At 41.1% G+C, this 24,697-nt stretch overlaps 1 long non-coding RNA gene across 1 annotated transcript in view; it reads left to right on the forward strand.

Moving 5' to 3' along the window:
* The first annotated feature begins 11,388 nt into the window (after positions 1 to 11,388).
* LOC131996350 (uncharacterized) overlaps positions 11,389 to 24,697 on the forward strand; it is a 68,724-nt gene continuing 55,415 nt past the window's right edge. The window contains exon 1 of the long non-coding RNA XR_009397790.1: positions 11,389 to 11,871. This is a non-coding gene — a long non-coding RNA (uncharacterized LOC131996350). The remainder of the gene's footprint in view (positions 11,872 to 24,697) is intronic.

The following is a 24,697-nucleotide window of genomic DNA, read 5'->3' on the forward strand; positions in this document are numbered from 1 at the left end:
ACTACAATGGCAATGGCGAAACGATGCAACGGAAACGATGACGACAGAAGGCTTTGTTGCCCATAATCTTCAATTACTATTGTAGTTATATTATCTATGTGCGTATCTACTGGTAAAAGCAACTCTGTATGTATGTGAGTGTGTGTGTGTGTGTGTGTAGTTTGTAGTTATATGTTTAGGTAGTTGGTACAATTTAAGTAACCATAGTATCAAAGCGGTTGTTGTGAGTACCCATGTACGAGTATCTCATTATCGTCTGGGTAATTTTGTCATTATTTCTTTGAGCATGGATGAGGCAAACGAAGAGGAGACCAACATAATTATTTGTTGTAATGGCCCCCACTATAAATGGGATATGGCATCGAATAGAAAAACTACAAAGATAAAGGCGAAAACTGAAATTGAGATGTCAGCGATAGCGAAAAACGAAACAGTGCACTATCGGCCAAACCTCTTGAATATATTGAAGTATAGAGATTCCATTGCAGGATATTGTCCGGCTTTCTTTTCAAAGAATGGTATAGCAAAAAACATTTAAATGTCAGCAAAAGTGTGTTTATGCTAGAAGCATTTGACTGGTTATCCCGTATCGCGATTTCAATTTCGACCAAGAAATATCATCAGCGGGCGATGTCAAATGGATCTGTTGTAGTATGTTATCGAAAAGATAATAAAAACAAGTAAAAGCGTGCTAAGTTCGGCCGGGCCGTATCTGATATATACCCTCCACCATGGATCGCATTTGTCAAGTTCTTTTCCCGGCATCTCTTCTTAGGCAAAAAAGGAGCTATATCAAAATATGGTGCGGTTAGCACCACAATTAAATTATATGTTGGAGACCTGTGTAAAATGTCAGCCCATTCGTATAAGAATTGCGCCCTTTGGGGACTCAAGAAGTAAAATAGAGAGATCGATTTATATGGGAGCTGTATCGGGCTATAGACCGATTCATATCATAATAAACACGTATGTTGATGGTCATGAGAGGATCCGTAGTACAAAATTTCAGGCAAATCGGATAATAATTGCGACCTCTAGAGGCTCAAGAAGTCAAGATCCCAGATCGGTTTAAATGGCAGCTATATCAGGTTATGAACCGATTTGAACCTTCTTTGACACAGGTGTTGAAAGTAAGAATAAAATACTTCATGAAAATTTTCAACCAAATCGGATAGGAATTGCGCCCTCTAGAAGCTCAAAAAGCCAAGTCCCCAGATCTGTTTATATGACAGCTGTATCAGGTTATAAACCGATTTGAACCACACTTGGCACAGTTGTTGGATATCATAACAAAACAAGTCGTGCAAAATTTCATTCCAATCGGATAAGAATTGTGCACTCTAGAGGCTCAAGAAGTCAAGACCCAAGATCGGTTTATATGGCAGCTAGATCAAGTTATGGACCGATTTGAACCATACTTGGCACAGTTATTGGATATCATAACAAAACACGCCGTGCAAAATTTCATTCCAATCGGATAAGAATTGTGCACTCTAGAGGCTCAAGAAGTCAAGACCCAAGATCGGTTTATATGGCAGCTATATCAGGTTATGGACCGATTTGAACCATACTTGGCACAGTTGTTGGATATCACAACAAAACACGTCGTGCAAAATTTCATTCCAATCGGATAAGAATTGTGCACTCTAGAGACTCAAGAAGTCAAGACCCAAGATCGGTTTATATGTCAGCTATATGGAAACATGGACCGAAATGGCCCATTTATAATACCAATCGACCTACATTAATAAGAAGTATTTGTGCAAAATTTCAATCGGCTAGCTTTACTCCTTGGGAAGTTAGCGTGCTTTCGACAGACAGACGGACGGACATGGCTAGATCGGCATAAAATGTCGCGACGATTAATAATGGGTCTCATACGAATATTTCGAGTAGTTACAAACAGAATGACGAAATTAGTATACCCCCCATCTTATGGTGGAGGGTATAAAAACGTAAAAATGTCTCAAGTAAAAGTGTGCTAGGTTCGGGCGAGTAGAATTCACCATTGTTCGCATTTGTTTTGTATTTTGCCCGGTTATGGTCCGACTCGGGCCATAGATGAAGATGGAGGGTTAGATGGAGGGTTAGATGGAGACTCAAGTAAAGGTCATTGTGCAAAATTTCAGCCAAATTGGATAAACATTGCACCATATAGGGGCTCAAGAAATAGTATCGGGAGATCGGTTTATAGGGGAGCTATATCAGACTATGGACCGATTCAGACCATATTTGGCACGTAAATTGAAGGTCATAGGAGCTGTTGTTGTGCAAATTGTCAGCCGAATCGGATAAAAAATACGCTCTATAGGGGCTCAAGAAATAAAGTCGTGTGATCGGTTTATATGGGTGCTATATAAGGTTATGGACCGATTCAGACCATATTTGGTAGGTTGAGGTTGAGAAAAATTGCGCCTTCTAAGGGCTCGAAAAGTAAGCACATCTATTGAATGTGTATTTCATAGTAAAATTTTCAGCCATATCCGATAAGAATGGCGCTCTCTAGAGGCAAATACAAATGCAAATTTTGCTCATGAATATTTCACTAAAGAACAGGTCCATTTACAATCCCAATCGGCCTACACTAACAAGAAGTATATGTACAAAATTTCATGAGCCTAGCTTTACTCCTTTGAAAGTTATCATTCCTTCGACAGACAGGTGGACGGGCATGGCAAGGAGACTATTCTAGATATCCGACCCATAAAATACAGATTAAGTGTGAGACAGCCACTGTGGCTATTATGCTTAAGAAGATGGGAGAATGAATAGAGGATAAGAGCAGGTCATACCATTACGGTATAATCGAGGTGACGATAGGAAACCCGGATGGAAAAGAGGAGGTTTCCGATCGGTTACCTAAGATGGCATTTGAGGTCGAGTGCGAAGCACTGTTGCCAGAGGCATATTCTTGGATTGACGGAACTTTGGTTTCTCATCTGGAAGATCATATACATAGATGGATCCAAGCAAGAGGACAGAGTGGGCCTGGGGGCGAAGAACCTGCAGGTGGAATGCGTTAAGTGGTGTTAACTCAAGGGCGTCGAGTGTGAACATCTCTACGGACAGTAAACTGGTCATCAGGGCAATAACAACCGAGACGGTAAGTTCACGAACAGTTTTCGAGTGTAAGAAAGAGATTCACGGCTTCTCTGAGGATGGCAAGATTCGCATCTTTTGGGCACTGGGACACAGCGGAGTAAGGGGAAATAAAAGAGCAGATGATTTGGCAGTGAAAGCTAGAGGACTACCGATAATGAACTTGGTTAACTCATACCCTTCCGGGGCTTAGATTTAGATTTACTTTTTCGATGTTATTTTTTAGTATTTAGAGCGCACAACAAGCCGGGATAGCTATAGGTTGAAAAGAGGGTGCGGATATTAATCCGCCCCATGCCACTATGCATATACACCTAAGGCTGTAATCGGCTTGTTGTGATTATTTACCAGCGCTGTCCTTTCTTATTGACGAGTTGTACGTCATTCTGGGCTGTGGGGACCCGACCCTTCGCTGGGCCCTCTGTATATACAGATATGTCCAAATTGGACGTGGCGCTGGAGCAGGAGTCTTCATTGAATTCCTTGGAATCAGGGAATCTTATAGATTTCTGGACGGGTACAGCGTATATTTGCCGGAAGTCTTCCCAGTTCTTAAGGAACAGGAGACGATGTTTATACCGGACCGCAGGCCCGATCAGAATTTTACGATTTACGTGTACAGTCAGGCGACGCGGAATCTTTGGCGTCAGACTCCCTGTGGCTCTGCTGGGTCCGGCAACATCAATGTGTGTGGCCGACAAACTGACCAGTAATGGATGGCTCATTAGAACAGATCGTGCTAAGCGAACAGTGAACGGTCTCCTGTGCGAGATTCTTGGCCGTGTTCTTGATGACCGCCCTCCCTTGGGCGGGCGGGCTGTGGGTTGCAGTGTGGCTAAGGCCTAGTTGCCATCAGGACGATTTACATGTACGGTGGACAGTGGGCCGACGCTGAAGGCTTTGGCGCCTGACAATGTGCGGTCCAAAGGTTGTAATATGCAAAGAGCTGCTTCGAACCTTGAGAAAGGCTGTTGGGCTCCGCGGGGTCCCGCAATATCAAGGTGTGTGGCAAACAATCTGGCCAGGAATGGATGGCTCATTGCCACAGATCGTGTTATTGGATTAGTTAGGGCTCCACTGTGCGAGCTTCTTGGTGGGGTGTTCGTCTTTTTGCTGACCGTGCGAGGGAGATGCTGTGGGTTGCAAGGTGGCTAAGGCTCTGTTGCCAAGAGGCATGACCGAAGGCCTGATCAGACTTTCACGATTTACGTGTACGGTGGACAGTGAGGCGACGCTGAAGGTATATGCAAACGTTGGTATATGCAAAGAGCTTCTACGAACCATGAGAAAGACTGTTAGGCTCTGCGTGGTCCACCAACATTAGACGTGTGGCCGCCAAACTGGCCAGAAATGGATGGCTCGTTAGCGCAGATCGAGTTAAAGGTTCAGTGAGCGGTCCCCTGTGCGAGGTTCTTGGTGGGGTGGTCGTGTTCTTGTTGACCGCGCGAGGAGGATGCTGTGGTTAGAGTGTGGCTAAGGCCTTGTAGCAAACAGGATGTTGCTTATCCTTGGGCTGATGAAGCATGACCGAAGGCCCGGATAGACTTTCACGATTTACGTGTCGGCGGACAGTGAGGCGACGCTGAAGGCTTTGGCGCCTGACAATGAGGAGTCCAAAGGTTAGAATATGCAGAGAGCTGCTTCGAACCTTGAGAAAGACTGTTAGGCTCTGCTGGTTGCCGGGCCATTCAGGTGTGTGGCCGATAAACTGTCCAGAAATTAATGGTCATTGGAGTAGATCGTGCTAACGGAACAGTGAGTGCTAAGGTGGCTAAGGCTTTGTGGCCAATAGAATGTTGCTTATCTTTAGGCTGATGAAGCATGACCGAAGGCCCGATCAGACTTTCACGATTTACGTGTACGGTGGACAGTGGGGCGACGCTGAATAGAATATGCACAGAGCTTCTACGAACCATGAGAAAGACTGTTAGGCTTAGCTGTGCCGCGCAACATCAAGGTGTGTGGCCGACAAACTGGCCAGGAATGGATGGCTCATGATGAAGCATGACCAAAGGCCTGATCAGACTTTTACGATTTATGTGTACGGTGGGCAGTGAGGCGACGCTGAAGGCTTTGGCTCCTGATAATGTGGGGTCTAAATGTTAGAATATGCACAGAGCTTCTACGAACCATGGGAAAGACTGTTAGGCTTAGCTGGGTCCCGCAACATCAAGGTGTGTGACCGACAAACTGGCCAGGAATGGATGGCTCATTGGCGCAAATCGCACTATGGGTTCAGTGAGCGCTCCTCTGTGCGAGCTTCTTGATGGGGTGGTCGTCTTCTCGACTTCGAGAAAGTCTGTTAGGCTCTGCTTGGGCCCGCAACATCAAGGCGTGTGGCCGGCAAACTGGCCAGGAATAGATGGTCATTGGCGCATATCATGTTACGGGATCAGTTAGGGCTCTACTGTGAGAGCTTCTTGGTGGGGTGGTCGTCTTCTTGATGATCGTGCGAGGAAGATGCTGTGGGTTGCAAGGTGGCTAAGGCCCTGCGGCCAAGAATTTTGCGAAACAGTATTTTGCTTATCCTGGGGTTTATCCTGAAGCATGACTTTGGATTGCTGATAAAAGTCCTATCTGGCCATTGCAAAGTCAGGTCTTTAAAGTGGCGCTAGACGCTGACTTCTGCAGAAAATGCAATGACGAAGAGGGGTTCGAGACGGTTCGAGCACCACTTGTGTTACAGCCCCGCAATGGCACAGGATAATGGGTGAACACCTCTTTTCGGGCCTTGATACCCTCCAGGCACTTAATCATCTTCTCATTCTGGAGTTCTGCAGAGGTTTGAATCGCCTGACTGGACTGGACTTTCTCCGGCGAGAGCTTCTATTTATTGTCTTATGCGTTGGCTTCTCTGTTGTGTCTTTTCTGCTCTCTTGCAGATGGGAAGAGGAGTTGGAGAAGGTTGAACACCTTTGGTGTCACAGCCCGCAATAGCAAGGCGAAGACACAGGATAATGGCTAAACACTACTTTTAGTGCCTGGATTTCCTAAAGGCGCATAGTTATCTTCTCATTCTGGAGTTCTGTAGAAGCTTGAATTGACTGGACTATACTCTCGCCGTTGAGAGTTTATATTTCTTGTCTTATGTGTTGGCTTCTTTGTTCTGCCTTTCTGCTGTCTTATATGTAGGCAGTGATCGCCTACATTCGGCGTACTTGGTATTGGCGTAGGGCGATTTTTGATGATACCAGGCGCACAGAAGCATGAGGAAGATGGAAAATCTGTGGAAAAGCGATGACATTTTTTAAATTATCCGCTTCCTTCATGAAGCTGTGTCCTTGTTATAAAGTCTGCCGAGCTCCTTCTCAATGTTAGGAATCTTCCCGGTCATACTTGGTCTTTCCAATGGCCTCTGCCCTTCAATCGTAAACACGGAGAGATAGACGGACATGGCTTATTGGAATCAAAGAAAGATTTTTAAACTATGGTGCTAGCTTTTCTTCTTCTTTTAGTTTAGTTAGTGGTGGCACTCGGACTCTATTGATTATGCATTGATATAGGATGCGTCTGTGCGAACTTATCGAATAGTTCGATTAAGTTCCAATTATTGCCTCTTTTTTCCAGGCAATTCGAAGTACTGTGTAAGGGAAAACCAAATTAATATCAACTTGTTTCCCCGGTCAACCAGGTCGTGGCAGACAATGCCATTGTGGTTGTTGTTGCCTACTCATCATCATCATCATCATCTCCATCTGGAAATTTAGCCAGGGCAAGGCAAGCAAGACAATGCAATCCCAAGCAATGCAATGCTTTTAATCTGCAATTACCGTCGGGAAACTTGTAACCAGAATGCAACAAGACAAACGGCAACTGTGGAGATTGAGGCAAAAAACAAAAAAAAAACAACAACAATTGCATATCTGCGCTCTGCAGCTGTTGTTGTTATTGTTGGAGCTTACAATAAATCTTGAAATGGTATGGAAAAGAAGCGATTGCATTCACGAGAGTAGAAAGAAAGCTTGCAAAGTACCTACCAAGTAAGACAACTACAACAACTAAGATAATTGAAAAAAGAAAAAAATCCAGAGCGAGAGAAAAACGTACAAAACACCAAGGCAACCTAAAGACAGACCCCAAAACAGCTACCACGACAATGACGAGCTAAGTAACCAAGTGAAGTGTATTCTTGTAAATTATTCTCTTTTCTTCTGTATTTTTGTTTTTGTAATATGCCAAGACCTGTATATTACTGCACTGCACTGCACTCCATCACATGCAGTTGTCGCTTTTGGTGAGAGTTTCGATTTGTTTCGAATCGATTCGAATTGAATGCCAACATTCGTATTTACAAGTACCTATGCGATTAGGTGTGTGTGTGTGTGTGTATGAGTGAGTGTGTGCATGTCAATATGCTTATGGATGGTCATATATTTAGCCTACGTCTGATTCGTAGTGGGCAATGCGAATCACCACAAATGAATGCAGTCACAAGATCTTTGAGAGCATGGTTGCCAGGTTTTTACACCCACCATTATAGGATGGTGGTGGATATATTCATTTAGTCATTCCATTTGCAACACATTGAAATATCCATTTCCGACCTTACAAAGTATAGGTAAATATTTCAGATCGTTGTGAAATTCTACGACGACTAAACGATGTTCGTGTGTTTGGCCGTCCGTCAGTCTGTTGCAATCACGCTACAGCCTTCAACAAGTTAATGTGTGCTAAGTTCGGCTGGGCCGATTCTTGGGAGCCATCACCATGGATTTTGATAAAATATGTGAGCTATTTCTGATTATGGACTTATTTGGACAGTTGTTGAATGTCATAACAGAACACCTTATACAACAATTCAGCCAAATCGGGAAAAAATCGCGGCTTTTAAGGGCTCTAGAAGTCAAATCGGAAGATCGGTTTATATGGGAGCTATATCAGGTTCTTGACCGATTTGGACCCTACTTGACACAGTTGTTGAGAGTCGTAACAGAACATTATGTGCACAATTTCAGCTATCTGTAGTATCGGTCGGACATCTGTAGTATCGGTCGGACATACATGGCAAGATCGACTCAGGATTTCGAGACGATCAAGAATATATATACTTTATGGGGTCCTAGATCAATATTACGAGGCGTTACAAACGGAATGACCGGATTAGTATACCCCATCCTATGGTGGTGGGTATGAAAATTGAGATATTGAGCTTAAATTTTGCACTGTTCCGCATTTCATTAATACGCACATTAGGTTCTTGAACATACCATATCGGAACATTTTTGGATAAAGCTGTCATTCGGACCGATGTTCTGATAATTAGGGTCTTGAGCCCATCAAATGGGCATTTGTTATCCGATTTCGCTGAAATTTGGAACAGAGATCTTTTTAGGGCCTCTCATTATCCATTGTTTCGATTGGACCATATTTCGGTATAGCTAACATATTGACCGATCTGCCGATTTAGAGTCTTAAGACCATAACAGCCTCACTTTTTACCTAATTGTACTGAAATTTGAAACAGGGAGTTGTTTTAAGCCTCCCGCCATCAAATGAGAATGCCATATTAACTGACCTGCCGATTTAGGATATTGGGCCCATAACAGCCTGATATATTACTAGATTTCGCGGAAATTCAGAACATTGCGTTAGATTAGGCCTTCCGTTGTTCGAACCGAGAATGGTCTAGATCTATATATAGCTGCCATGACCGATCTGCTGATGTAGGGTTTTAAGCCCATAAATGCCGCATTTATTATCCAATTTCGCTGAAATTTGATATAGTGAAGTCCGACTGGTTCAGATCGGATTATAATTAGATATAACTGCCATTTAGAACGATCTGCCGATTAAGGATCTTTGGCCCACAACAGGAGCAAATATTACCCGAATTCGCTGATCGGTCAATATGGTAGCTATTGACATCCTTGCCAAATACGGATTTGATCGGACTGGATTTCAACAAAGCTGTTATATAAATCTATCTTCAAATTTAAGTCTTTAATCATATAAAATATGAATTATTGCTCAATTTCGTTGAAACTGTGACTTGCATACAACTTTCCGGTACCTGAATCAAATCAGCCCTTATGTGCATATAAGCTTGTTTGAGTTGAAGAGAATAATATGAAAACATTGTCTTGATATCTGCTGGGTCCGTATGTGAGACCAAGGCGGTTTATTTTCCAAATGTATGCTGTGACCCTAAGTTAGTGGAGGATTCTACTCTTTTTACTTGTCCCTAATGGCGAAACTCGTATTTGGTGGCATCACTGCTATGGAGATTTTTAACCCTGATATTGGAGCATCAAGCTCGTATTTGGTGGCATCACTGCTATACTAATTTAGTCATTCCGTTTGTAACACCTCGAAATATTCGTCGAAGACCCCATAAAGTGTTCTTGATCGTCTGGACGCTCTGAGTCGATCTAGCCCTTTCCGTCTATCCGTTCGTCAGTCGAAATCACGAAAGCGGTCGAACGCGTAAAGCTAGTCGCTTGAAATTTGGCACAGATATTTAATATCGATTTAGGTCGTTAGGGATTGCAAATGGGCCATATGGGTTCAGATTTAGATATAGTTCCCATATAAGCAGATCTCACTAATTGACTTCATGAGCCCTTACAATCCGCAATTTTTGTCCGATTAGGCTGAAATTTTGCAAAAGCGGTTCTATTATGACTTCAAACAACTATGCAAAGTACAGTCCAAATCGGTCTTTAATCTGATATAGCTCCCATATAAACCGATCTCCCGATTTGACTTCTTGAGGTCTTACAAGTCGCAATTTTTGTCCGATTTTGATGAAATTTTGCATGTAGTGTTATGTTATGACTTTCAACAACTCTGCCTAGTACGGTCCAAATCGGTTAAGAACCTGATATAACTCCCATATAAACCGATCTCCCGATTTGGCTTCTTAAGCCGCAATTTTTGTCCGATTTGGCTGACATTTTGCATGTGGTATTCCGTTATGACTTTCAACAACTGTGCTTAGTACGATCCGAATAGGTCTATAACCTGATACAGCTCCCATATAAACCGATCTCCCGATTTAACTTCTTCAGCCCTTACAAGTCGCAATTTTTGTCCAAAGTGGCTGAAATTGAGCATGCAGTGTTATGTTATGACTTTCAACAACTCTGCCTAGTGCGGTCCAAATTGGTTAAGAACCTGATATAGCTCCCATATAAACCGATCACCCGATTTGGCTTCTTAAGCCCTAACAAGCCGCAAATTTTCTCCGATTTGGCTGAAATTTTGCGTGTAGTGCTCTGTTATAATTTCCAACAACTGTGCTTAGTACGGTTCAAATTGGTCTATAACCTGATATAGCTCCCATATAAACCGATTGCCCGATTTGATTTCTTGAGCCCCTGTAAGCTGCATTTTTGTCCGATTTAGCTCAAATCGGTCAATAACCTGATAAAGCTCCCATGTAAAGCGGTCTCTCGATCATCCTTGTTCGGTTCCTAGAAGCTTTAATTTTTTTTTACGTTTGACAGAAGTTTGATATGTATGTAGAATAAAATTATGCCCCACAACTAAATTTGTTTTGCATAAATTTTTTGCAGAATCTATGATGGTGGGTTCCCGAAATTCGGCCCGGCCGAACTAAGCACGCTTTTACTTGTTAAACCTGCTATCTATCTGAGTATCAAGCTCTAAGTTAATCTCTTTAACATGATGTTCCCCATTAACAATTCTTCATCAATTTTCAATTGACTTTACCTCTTGGCACATTTGGGGAGACAGAGAAGTCCTATCGCTGTGTTGTTGTGTTATGTTTGTTCCCCATTGCAAAGCAACAACCATATCAAGTTTACTGTTAAAGAGAGTAACATTTTACAATGCACTCATCTGTACTCGCATATTCATTTGCAGTGTATTTTAGTTGATGAGGATGATAGTGGAATTTGTTGTTGCTATAGTTTTTGACGCGTTACCGCATCCTACGCTATGCATACGCTTTGCTTTGCTATGCTCAATAGGTGCTTGGAGAAGGTATTTTTTTTTTAATAATGTAACGTATCTCTGCAATCGCACTATAATAGAGGGGCTGTAATATTGTGGCACCTTAAAAAAAAGTGTGAGTAAATGACTGGGGCGGTTTGACTTGGCGGTATGACGACAACAACGAGAGAATGAAATAATCATAATAACACAGAAACAACAACAACAAGAAATAGTCTTAACTAACCAAACAATGTCTGGCGGGCCCAGAAGTCAGCCAGCGATTCAGCCTTCCAACCAGTTAGCAATTGCTTGAAACTCTGGAGGCGATACTTTGGCTGTGCACGACAATAACGCAACGACGACAACGGCAATGGCAATGATGATGATGATGATGATGATGACGATTAAGTGCATATAATCACAACAACAAAATACCAAGCAAAGGGGAGAAAAAGAAAACGGCAATGCCAGCGAAGGCAACAACGACAACAAGAACAACAAAAGCTACTACAACACCACACACATTGAAATGAAACAATTTTCTCTACCCTTTAGCTGCGTCTTTTTCGCAAAAATACAGTCAGTCAGTATGGAGCGCGACTTTGAAATGAACGTTTGTTTGTTGGGCTGGTGTACTATATGCCAGGGGCCCAGCTAGGGACCCCTATAACGTAGTATCATCTCCCACTAGTGTTTTTCAACATACACACTTTATATGTACAGATGGGTGTATTTTGTGTTTTAAAAGATTATAAAAAAAGGAATTAACAAAAACAAAACATAACTTTAAAAAAATATCTTTGGTGTGAATTGTTTACAAAAAAAAAAAAATCAAACAAACGTCAAATCTCCTGAGGAACAACAATTAGACAAAACGTAATTTTTTGTGAATATTTTATTTTTTTATAACTACTAACAAATTATAGAACATTTAGATTTGTTATTGTGTTTTTTTCTGTTGTTCTATGTTCAAAACAACGATCTGTCTGTAAGGAATAAAGGAGTATTGCGAAAAAAATTCTTGTATATTGACCTACGACAAAGGAAATGTAATCAAAATGCAATGCACACAAAAAATAATGTTCTTTTGCCACCACCATCTAGAGAAGACATAGCGGCAAGAGAACACAGGCACACTCATTCACTCAAAGGCATAACATGCCATCACTTAGTCACTGCTATTGCAGTTAGCCGCAGCAGCAGCAGCGTTAGCAGCAGTAGGGTCTGCTGCGTTCACTTGTGCATATACCAAACGAAAGCATTCGTTTTAATACAGGCGAGACAAACAAGCATAGAGAATAATACGAACACTTCGCATAGGAGAGCACAACTATGGAAATGGCAGAGAGTGCCTTCGGTGTCAGAGACTGTTATTAAGGCTCTTTGTTGGAGGAGGGGGGTTCAACTGCTATGTGTTATTGTTGCATCGCATAGCAAGCCCTGTGCTGTTCACTTCCTACAGTCATTATAAACACACCAACACACAAGAGTGGCCAAAAAACCGAACCTAGCCTAACAATATTGAAAACTTGCACATTCCATACTGCGCATGACTCACAAATACAACTAAGCATAACAAGTTTTATTGCTTTATGCTTTGTGTCTGTGTGTGTATATATATGCATAAATGCAGTGGGGATCCATGAATGCATGTGTTTAATTCCGCTTTTATAGAGTGTTGGGATCAACTTTTTCCTTTGTCAGTTCCTCTTTAGTTATACACACACATACAGAGAATATATGTATGTGTTAGTTTTTAGATTATTTTTCAAGTGTTGTTTTTGTTGGCCTTTTCTCTTCTTCTACCACTTCTTGCTAATTTGTTCTTCTTTGTCATTATTTTCATTATTTTTATTGTAAATTTTCCAGTAGAAAAGAAAAATGCACCTAATACTCATCAGGCTTTAGTATAGCAAATATAAAGTGAGAGCAACATTGGCAGAGAGAGGTAGGGAGCCAGAGAGTTTGAAATGCTATGACTATGACTACTACTACTTTTGGCTACCCTAGGGAGCGAGTTGATGCCCTAAAGTGAGAGACAAAAGAAATATGAACAAAAAAAAACTGCGAACAGTAGTATAGTAGTATTAAATAAATAAACGATGAATTATTGCCTCAATATAAAAGATTTCACATACAAATTGATGCCTAGAACAAAAAAGATTTTTCAAGTAAACAACAAATAGTTTGTAAAAAAACTTGGTGTTGTCCATAAAATAATTTTAACAACAAAAGGCAAAATATTAGAAAGAAACTGTGAAAAAACTTTCAACAAAATGAGTATGTGGGAGACAAAGAAAATGCTTAAAATTTAACCAGAAAAACTATTTTTCAGTTAAAAAGGAAATTCTATATAATGGTGAAATGAGATGTAATATTAAAATGAATAATTATTTTTATTAAAAAAAAAAACAAAAGAACAAATATATAAAGTGCCATAAACTATGACCATTAGTTGACCAATGATTGGTGGCAGCCACCGTGGTGCATAATTTAACATGTCTGTGCATGAAGCTGCCTGGTTTTGTTTACAGCGAGAACATACATACAAATTTTCAGAGGTGCCAACATTTGTGAGTATTTTAGCCTTCTCTCTTTGTAGAGAGATGTGTCCGTCTACAAAAAGTAGGTCCCTAACATTTGGGCTGAACTTTGAATTGAGCAATTTCCATAAATTTGAGCAATTTCCACAAATTTGGGCTAGTTTGTATAGCCTCTAGCATAGGATTGGAAGGAATTGTTGTTTTAAGACCATATATGGTTCTTATGTTCTTGATCATATTGATTAATGTAGCGACGTCTGTCCGCCCCTTCGTTCGTCCGTACTTCTGGCCGAAATAAACTCGTTTAAAACGTACTTTAACACATTAGCGCCTGATGCTCAATTCCCTTATCCGATTTTGTTGAAATTTCATATATTCATTATTTGGATCATTTATAGTGACGTAGTAATTTTTTTAACAAAAATGTTTTTTAAAACAAGTAAAAGCGTACTAAGGTCGGCCGGGCCGAATCTTGAGAACCCATCATCATGGATTCTGCTAAAAATTTAAACAAAATAAATTTATTTAGTTGTATCAAACTTCTGTCAAACCAGCAAAAATTAAAGCTTCTATGAATCGCACAAGGATGATAGAAAGACCGGTTTACATAAGAGCTATATCAGGTTATAGACCGATGTGGCACAGTTGTTGAAAGTCATAACAGGACACTGCATGCAAAATATCAGCCAAATCGGACAAAAATTGCGGCTTATAAGGGCTGAAGAAGTCAAATCGGGAGATCGGTTTATATGGGAGCTATATCAGGTTATATACCGATTTGGACCGTACTAGGCACAATGGTTGGAAGTCATAACGGAATACTACATGCAAAATTTTAGCTAAATCGGACAAAAATTGCGGCTTGTAAGGGCTCAAGAAGTCAAATCGGGAGATTGGTTTATATGGGAGCTATATCCGGTTCTTGACCGATTCTGACCGTACTAGGCACAGTTGTTGGAAGTCATAACGGAACACTACATGCTAAATTTTAGCTAAATCGGACAAAAATTGCGGCTTGTAAGGGCTCAAGAAGTAAAATCTGTTGATCGGTTAATATGGGAGCTATATCAGATTATAGACCGATTCGGATTCGGACCAAAATTGCGGCTTTTAACGGCTCAAGGAGTAAAATCGGGAGATTGGTTTATATGGGAGCCATATCAGGGGGGCAAAGATCCTAATACTAAAATATCAGGCAGTGCAGTGGCGAGAGACCCAACACAGCCTAACAAACAGCCATCACCGACTAACAAACAAACATCACCGACTTCAAAATTTGGAAGACAAGGATAGGTCAAGATCCTAATATTAAAACATTACGTAGCGCAGCGACAGGAGTCTCAATGGAGCCTAACGAATCGCAAGACTAGACATGGCAAAGAAGCTAAAACGATGACATCAGGTAGTGCAGTGACAGGAAAGTCAATGCAGTCTAAAGAACAGGGAGCAGACGATGAGATCATCATCTACTCCCAAGATGCCCATTTACTGCAGGACCAATGATTGAGGTTATCCAGATAAACCTTCACCGGACCGTTCTGATGGAGAAAATCAGCTAGGGCAGGATTCATATTGCCTTAATTTAGGAGCCATGGACGACCCGAAACAAAGTTTCTGGACTGAACCAGTTGAGATGGTTCAGTTCAATTATTCTATGCCAACACTGGTACTCGGCCGAGGCGCAGGTGGATAAATTGTGTGTCCCATGGCATAAATATAAGGGGGAAAGGGGCTCAAGGCACAACACAGGGGGCATTTTATCGCGTATTATGACTGAGGAGGGATTTGAACCAGTTTGCTACGCAGACGATGTTATCATACTTCTAAGGGGTTAGGATCCGAATCAGCTATGCAGAAGGTCCAAAAGGGTCTTGCATATGGCATATGACTGGGCTAGACCCAGAGGACTCAATGTTAACCCAGAGAAGACTGAAATATGCGTGTTCACGACAAGGTCAAGTGTCACATTCAGGAGCGTACTGAGAAGGCTCATAGATGTTGGGCACTATGTAGACGGGCCGTAGGCTCAAAATGGGGCTTGAATCCAAGGATAGCCCACTGGCTCTACAAGGTCAAATACTAAGGTGTGATCTTAGACAGGAAACTGAATTGGAAGCGTCACGTTCAGGAGCGTACCGAGAAGGCTCACTGATGCTGGGCACTATGTAGACGGGCCGTAGGCTCGGGGCCTGAATCCGAAGATAGCCCACTGGCTCTACAAGAGCTTGATTAGATCAATACTTACTTACACTTCGGTAGTTTGTTGGAGTGCCATGGAGAAAAAGTGCAACATAAGGACCATACAACAGGTGCAGAGAACATGTTGTCTTGACATAGGCTGAGCGATGAGGACCACGCCCACTGCAGCACTGGAGACTATTTTAGATATCCCACCCATTGACATACAGATTAAGTGTGAGGCAGCCACAGCGGCTATGAGACTTAAGGCGATGGGAGAATGAATTGAGGATGGGAGCAGGTCATACCATCGCGTTATAATCGAGGCGACGATAGGAAACCTGTAAGGAATGGAAGAGGTTTCCGATCGGATACCTGAGAAGAACCTTGAATTCGAGTGCGAGGCACTGTTTGCTTCGGCTCAGTCTTGGATTGACGGAAACCTAGTATTACCAGGTTTCCGAAGATCATGTTACATGGATGGATCACAGCTAGAGGACAAAGTGGGCCTGGGGGTCTACATTGAGAACCCAAGGACTGAGATCTGTTTTAGACTGCCTGACCATAATCGGAGGCCACCGTAGCGCAGATGTTAGCATGTCCGGTGAACGCCTGGGGTTCGAGTCCTGGCGAAACCATCCGAAAAAAATTTCAGCGGTGGTTTTCCCCTCCTAATGCTGGCAACATTTGTGAGGTACTATGCCATGTAAAACTTCTCTCCAAAGAGGTGTCGCTCTGCGGCACGCCGTTCGGACTAGGCTATAAAAAAGAGGCCCCTTATCATTGAGCTTAAAACTTGAATCGGACTGCACTCATTGATATGTGAGAAGTTTGCCCCTGTTCCTTAGTGGAATGTCCATGGGCAAAATTTGCATTTGACCATAATACGGTCCTGCAGGCGAATATCCGGGCGATCATCGAATGCGTGAAGTGGTGTGGGGCTAACGCGAGGACGTCGAGTATGAACATCTTTACGGACAGTAAAATTGGCATAAGGGCAATAACAACCGAGACGGTAAGGTCACGAACAGTCTTGCAGTGTAAAAAGGAGATTAACGCCTTCTCTGAAGATGGCAAAATCCGCATCGTTTGAGTGTCGGGCCATAACGGAGCGGCATGAAAGGGCAAACGATTTGGCGGTGAAGGCAAGGGGACTGCCGTCAATAACCCTTGGTTAACCCGAAGCCTTTCGGGTCGACGCAGTCCGAGTTAAGGACGTGGGCGATGAATGTTTAAGCATCCCGTGGGACAGCGAAATAGTCGGTAGGACGGTGAAAATCCTATGGGGGGATCCAGATCGTGAGAAGACGAGGCTATTACTGAAGGGAAGTAAGAAGAAGGTCCGTATAACTTTTGGTATGAAAACGGGAGACTTAGGACTACGAGCTCACTTTTTCAAAATCGGTGCAGCAAATGATAGCATGTGTAGGGCATGTGGGGAAGATGATGAGACGTTGAAGCATTTCCTATGTCATTACCCGACTTAGGAGCGGATACAATACCAGTCATGAACCAGGTGCGTGGCATGGAAAAAAATTAGGGATTTTGTAAGTAGCTCTGAATTCCTAACTTAGATTTTCTTTTTCGACTTTTACTTTTACTTTTACTTTTTTAGTATTTAGAACTGACAACAAGCCGATTACTGGCATAGGTGTATGTATGCACCCTCTTTTCAACCTTACCTAAGCTAACCTGCTGCTGGTTGTGAGTCCAGGACCGCAACTCGAATCAGTGGTTTCCTAATGGAGTTTGCAAATCCAATTCATATTTCCTGTCATCTCATTGTGGCCTCTTATTATAAACTTTTCCTGCCTTAAAGAGCTTTATTTTGTGACTTTTGTTTATCGGTGTACACTAATTTTATTCAATTGGTAGAATAAACTGTATTTGGTATCTATTTTCTTGAATGTGTGTCAATTCTCCTAATATTTGTGTTCTACTTTCATTAATTACGGAAAGCCAAAGTGTTCCAAGAGCATGATATTACAATTATTTCGATCTTAAGTCAAACAAGAAATAAAAACCACAATCTATGCATGTACGAGTATGTGTCACAAATGGTTGTGTGATATATGGTATATGTGGTTGTGTGAGTATATTCTATTTGTATTGTGTGTGCAAAGAAAATGAGATAAATCTTACAATCTTATGATTCAGGCAGGCAACACACGTGATTTGCCATAATATCAATAGTGGATGAAATTAAATGCAAATAAAAAATTTATAAATTCACATTTAATAATACGATACTAACACACACACACCTCTACTAATCTGTGTAGATCTATAAATTCCAAACCTGTCGTTATATGTCTTTAAGACGTCTTGCAGTAGTACTGATGCGTGCAGCAAAAACTTTGTAAAGTTTTCTACCATTGGGTTGCCCAAAAAGTAATTGCGGATTTTTTAAAAGAAAGTAAATGCATTTTTAATAAAACTTAGAACTTTTTTTACACTTTTTTTTTCTAAAGCAAGCTAAAAGTAACAGCTGATAACTGACAGAAGATAGAATGCAATTACAGAGTCACAAGCCGTTGAAAAAATTTGTCAACGCCGACTATATGAAAAATCCGCAATTACTTTTTGGGCAACCAATATTAGAAGAGGCGCCGTGATATCACTTTGGTTACTTACCTCAATTTGCTAAAAATTGCTTTCCAATTGCCTCAGTCTTCTGTGCTCCTTCTAAAATCTTTGATAACAAGTTTCCAGATGTCTTTCACCACTTGATTTTTTCATCGACGACTTTTAGTCGTCCCGGTTTACGTGACTTTTGTACACAGCCTTTAAAAGACTTCTTCACTGGAGCTTCTTCATTCATTCTGACAACATGACCTAGCCAAAGAAACCGTTGTATTTTGATACGTTGGGAGTTCATGCGCTGCAGTTGGTGATTCATACGATGCCCATATTCTCCATCAATGAGAACTGGTCCATACATTTTACGAAGAATCTTTCTCAATTTGAAGTTTCTTGCCTGTTAGGGCGAAGAGCTTGAGCTTGTCTAGTTCGAGACATGCTCAATGATCGGAGATTTTCTTTGTAAATGGAAAAGGGTAGCCAGAGATCGCTACACACACCAACCTCTATGGGACGCGTTTCCTTAATTTGGTTAGAATTACTCATCAGCCATATTAGATGTGAAGGATTCAAGGGCCGTACATTGGTATGTTGTACTTATACAGAATTTATTGCGAAAACGCCTCTATGATATAAATACTACATTAACCACGCTCGACAGCCCTGTCTATTAGCTGTACTTTTCCCAATGCATGTGTTTTTGTATAATGACAGATTTCCTGTCTACATAATTACACTACGCCCTTCGCATACAGTTGGAAGCTATGAGCGAAATGATTTTACAAAACGCCTCTTTGCTATAAATACCACATTAACCACGCTCGACAGCCCTGTCTATTAGCTGTACTTTTCCCAATGCATGTGTTTTTGTATAATGGCAGATTTCTTGTCTACACAATTACACTACTCCCATGGTATACACATGATTCTGTGCATCTGTTGGAAGTTGTATTGATGGCTTCGAACGCTAGACAACGGCAATGGGTCTCGCTGTAGCTCCGTGTGCCCATGTTCGAATCTTTCTCTAAAATACTCCAAGCACTGCGTTGTCTGCTTTCACAAGAACCCTTGCCTGAGAACCATATAACACACGGGTAGAATCAGTGTTTTTATACCCTACACCTTAGGATGGGGGTATACTAATTTCGTCATTCTGTTTGTAAATACTCGAAATATGCGTCTAAGACCCCATAAAGTATATATATTCTTGATCGTTGTGACATTTTAAGTCGAACTAACCATGTCCGTCCGTCTGTCCGTCCGTCTGTCTGTCGAAAGCACGCTAACTTTTGAAGGAGTAGAGCTATTCGCTTGAAATTTTGCACAAATGCTTCTTATAAGTGTAGGTTGAGTGGGATTGTAAATGGGCCAAATCGGACCATGTTTTGATATAGCTGTCATATAAACCGATCTTGGGCCTTGAATTCTTGAGCCTCTGGAGGCCGCAATTCTCGTCCGATTTGACTGAAATTTTGCATATAGTGTTTTGATATCACTTCCAACAACTGTGTTAGGTATGGTCCAAATCGGTTCATAACCTGACATAGCTGTCATATAAACCGATCTTGGGTCTTGACTTCTTGAGCCTCTAGAGCGCGCAATTCTTATCCGATTTGACTGAAATTTTGCACATAGTGTTTTGATATAACTTCCAACAACTGTGTTAGGTATGGTCCAAATCGGCCCATAACCTGAAATAGCTGCCATATAAACCGATCTTGGGTCTTGACTTCTTGAGCCTCTAGAGAGCGCAATTCTCATCCGATTTGACTGAAATTTTGCACATAGTGTTTTGATATCACTTCCAACAACTTTGTTAGGTATGGTCCAAATCGGTCCATAACCTGATATAGCTGCCATATAAACCGATCTTGGGCCTTGACTTCTTGAGCCTCTAGAGAGCGCAATTCTCATCCGATTTGGCACAAATTTTGTACAACGGCTCCTCCCATGACCTTCAACATACGTGTGCAATATGGTCAGAATCAATCTATAGCTTGATACAGCTCCCATATAAACCGATCTTCCGATTTTGCTTCTTGAGCCCCGAATCGGTCTATAACTTGATATAGCTCCTCTTTCGTCCGTATTCATTATTCTTTGTTTGCCTACAAACAGATACTGCGCAAAGAACTCGACAGATGCGTCCATGGTGGAGGGTATATAAGATTCGGCTCGGCCGACCTTAGCACGCTCTTACTTGTTTTATAGTGTCATCTTCATTTCTCGAGAGTTGGCCTTGTTCTGACTGAATAGGTATGGTACACTACTCACAAGAAAACACATGCTACTCGCCTATGCTGACGACATCGATATCATGGATCGATCACCGGCAGTAGTAAGTGTAGCATTTGAAATAATCGAAAGAGAACCAGTGAAAGTGGTTCTGGCGGTGAATGGAGATAAGACAAAATGGACGATATCAACTCCCACAACACCTTGTACACCGGAGCAGATAACGAAAATGGAAGGAAATTAGGAACCATAACTTTAAGACAGTCAGCAACTTTATTTACCTCGACACCGCCGTAATTAGAACGAATGACACAAGTTTGAATAAATACAAGAACAATAGACGCAAGGAGCGTCTAAAAGCCAGGGTGTTTTGCTGGACAGGAAATTGAACTTCAAATCCAACATTTTGGAAAGGCAACTCTTGCTCTATACACCTGCAAAGAGCCATTGGCAAAAGTTGGGAGTTTAGACTGGGTATATGCTGCCGTTGTCAGGCATATAATGCCATATGATGCTGTTGTCTGGTGGACGGCGCTTCAAAAGTCCACCTACTGTTCAATAATGAACCGGATTCGAACGGCTTGTTTATGCATCACAGCCGCAATGTGGACGACACCAAATTGATGCACAGAATTTAATGCTCCACCTAATGCCATGGAGAGACAAATTGCTGCGACCACTGCTGTGAGGCTAAGGGAGCTTTCTCTTTAGCCAGGTGGCAGCTACGGACACATTGTTATACTTGATATAATGCCCGATCTTTCAGGCAGTGTGGATTACAACTTGCTCGAGCCGTTTTTTGATAAAATGTAGTCTACCACTATGCCAGTGAGCATTCCCAAATTATGTGGCCTAATCGAGACTTGAAGAGGTCTACCGCATTGCTGTCACTGGCTAGAATAGACGTCTCAATCATTGTGTCCGTCATGACGGGTCATTGTCTGATCGGAAAACATGCTGACAGACTGAAGGTTGTCCGTAACGAATTTCGCCGTAGCTGTGAGGACGTCGAGAAAGAAGAGACTATAGAACATCTGCTGTATGTGCGTTCCGCACTAGCAGTCAGAAGGAGTACTATTGGGTTGCCCAAAAAGTAATTGCGGATTTTTTAAAAGAAAGTAAATGCATTTTTAATAAAACTTAGAATGAACTTTAATCAAATATACTTTTTTTCTAAAGCAAGCTAAAAGTAACAGCTGAAAACTGATCGAAGAAAGAATGCAATTACAGAGTCACAAGCTGTGAAAAAATTTGTCAACGCCGACTATATGAAAAATCCGCAATTACTTTTTGGGCAACCCAATATTTTAAGTTTTCGTTACTTTGAGAACTTGTCTGCTTTAGCGTTTGTAAACATTCACAAGTTGTATGGCTTTTTAAAGCGATCTGAATGGTTCAACGGTAGAAACTATGGGGCATCTTTCTTCTCCTGCTCTGTGTTATCACAATGGACGGAAACGTCTAAGTGAGTCTGATGGTAGATTGCCACTGTAACTAACCTAACCTAGGTTTCAATCTTTCACACGTACGCTCGAGAGTATTTTGTATGCGACGGGGAGGAGACTTATTGCTATGTAGTTGACACATTCCGTCTTGTCTCTGTTCTTGTGTACGGGACATAGCATGATGAGCTTCCAATCATCCGGTATACGTTCTTCTAGCCAGCTCGCGCCGACAAGCTGATGCATACGCCTAATCAGCGAGTCGGCTATGGTTTTAAATAGTTCAGCGGACAAACCATATGTTCCTGCTGCCTTGTTGTTCTTCTGTCCGGGCCCTGCTATTTGGAGCTCATTCTGATTAGGAGGTAAACATTCTATACCACCATCAGGGAATGATTCTGCGGTATACTCTTCGTCGCCATCGACACCATATCCCAAACACACTGTTTGTGTCAGTTATCAGATTTCATTCTTAGTCTCTGCAGGAGCATGTGCCGTCGGTTTGATGTTTGATTCTTTGGTAAAATTTCCGGAATTCATTCTATAGCAACATCTCAATTCGCTAAGACTTACATCTTTCCCTTTTCTTTCTGCGGAATAGAAGTTTCTACTCTCTCCTTTTCTCCCGACATCTGATCAGGGCTGCCAGATTTGACGATTTTTCTGCATTTTTTTTTGATTTTTAGTTTTAAAAAATAGCAAAGTGTCGATTTTCTGATATTTACTATAAAAATGCCAATTTTTTAAAAAATTTTGAAAAGGTTTTTTAAGAAGATATTTTTTGTTTTGGACAGTTGAAGTTCTTAATTTCAACCGATCTTCAGATTTAACTTCTTCAGTTCACAAAAGGTGAATTTTGTAACAGATTCGGCCAAAATTGGGTACAGAGAGTTTATATATAATTGTCATAAATAGAGGACCCCTGTTGAATTTTTTTATACACTCCACCATAGAATGCGGGTATACAAATTTCGTCATTCTGTTTGCAACTCCTCGCAATATTCGTCTAAGACCGCATAAAGTTTATATAGTTTTGAGCGCCATGTCCGTCCTTCCGTCCGTCTGTCTGTCGAAAGCGCGCATAAATACTTCTTATTAGTATAGGTCGGTTGGGATTGCAAATTAGCCAAATCGGTCCAATTGTTATACAATTTGGTTGAAATTTTGCATATGCCTTTTGGTATGACTTTCAACAACTATGCCAAGAATGGTCTAAATCTGTCTTTAACCTGATATAGCTGCCATATTAACCGATCTCCCTTCTAAACTTCTTGAGCCTCTAGAGGGCGCAATTGTTATACAATTTGGTTGAAATTTTGCATATGTTCTTCTGGTATGACTTCCAATATCTATGTCAAGTATGATCTAAATCTGTCTATAAACTGATATAGCTGCCATATATTCCGATCTTGGATCTTGATCTCTTGAGCCACTAGAGGGCGCAATTCTTATTCGATTTGGCTGATTCTGCACATATCGTTTTGGTATGACTTCCAATAACTTTGTTAAGTATGGCCTGCCATATAAACCGACCTTCCATTAAGACTCCTGGGCCTCTGGAGGGCGCAATGTTTATCCAATTTGGTTGAAATTTTGCATATGGCGTTTTGGTATGACTTCCAACAACTATGCCAAGTATGATCTAAATCCGTCTACAACCTGATATAGCTGCCATATAAACCGATCTCCCGTTTAAACTTCTTGGGCCTCTGGAGGGCGCAATTCTCTTTTTGCGGGAGGTGTTTTGTTATGACTGCCAACAACTGTGTCAAGTATGGTCTAAATCAGTTCACATCCTGATATAGCTGCCATATAAACCGAACCCCCCATTTAAACTTCTTCAGCCTCTATAGCGCGCAATTGTTATCCAAATTTGTTGAAATTTTGCATATATTTTTTTGGTATGTCTTCCAACAACTTTATTAAGTATAGTCTAAATCAGTCCATAAACTGATATTTTTTTTGTTATGACTTTCAATAACTGTACAAAGTATGATCTAAATAGGTTCATAACCTGATATAGCTGCCATATAAACCGATCCTCCAATTTGCCTGAAATTTTTGAGGTGATAGTTTTCTAAGACTATTATGGTCCATATCGGTCAATAGCTTTAAATATATTTGAAAAAGTAATTCAAAGAATGTCACAAATGCAGTCCATGGTGGAGGGTATATAATATTTGGCCCGGCCGAACTTAGCACGCTTTTACTTGTTTTCTGATGTTTTCGCCAGGATTCGAACACAGGCTTTCAGCATGATAGGCGGATATGCTTACCTCTGCGCTACAGTAGCCTCCACCATAAAGATATAGCTCCCATATATATCTTTCTTTAAATTCGATATGCGTTTTAACTACGGAAGCAGCCTTAATTTTAATACAATCTTACTTAGTCTGAAAAGTCAAAAAATTATTCATTTTTATATGTAGACTCCATAGAAGATTTCCAGGGAAGGTTCCTTAGTTTCTTAAAGGATGTATGGATGCTTATTGAAAATACCTTTTTTTGGAAAGTGAAATGAGCAATAATTTTCTAACATATTATTCAATTTACTCAAAAGTGTTATAAAACTTTCTTTGAGTGTATGTGTATAACTATGTATACATATAAATAGATATCTGCTATAGTATATATGAGAAACTATATTAAATTTTAATCATACTCTATAATAAAAACCCTCACATATAGTGCGAGTTTCATATGGAAAATACACCCACACATAGG

Source organism: Stomoxys calcitrans, chromosome 3, assembly GCF_963082655.1.
Source record: "Stomoxys calcitrans chromosome 3, idStoCalc2.1, whole genome shotgun sequence".
NCBI lineage: Eukaryota > Metazoa > Arthropoda > Insecta > Diptera > Muscidae > Stomoxys > Stomoxys calcitrans.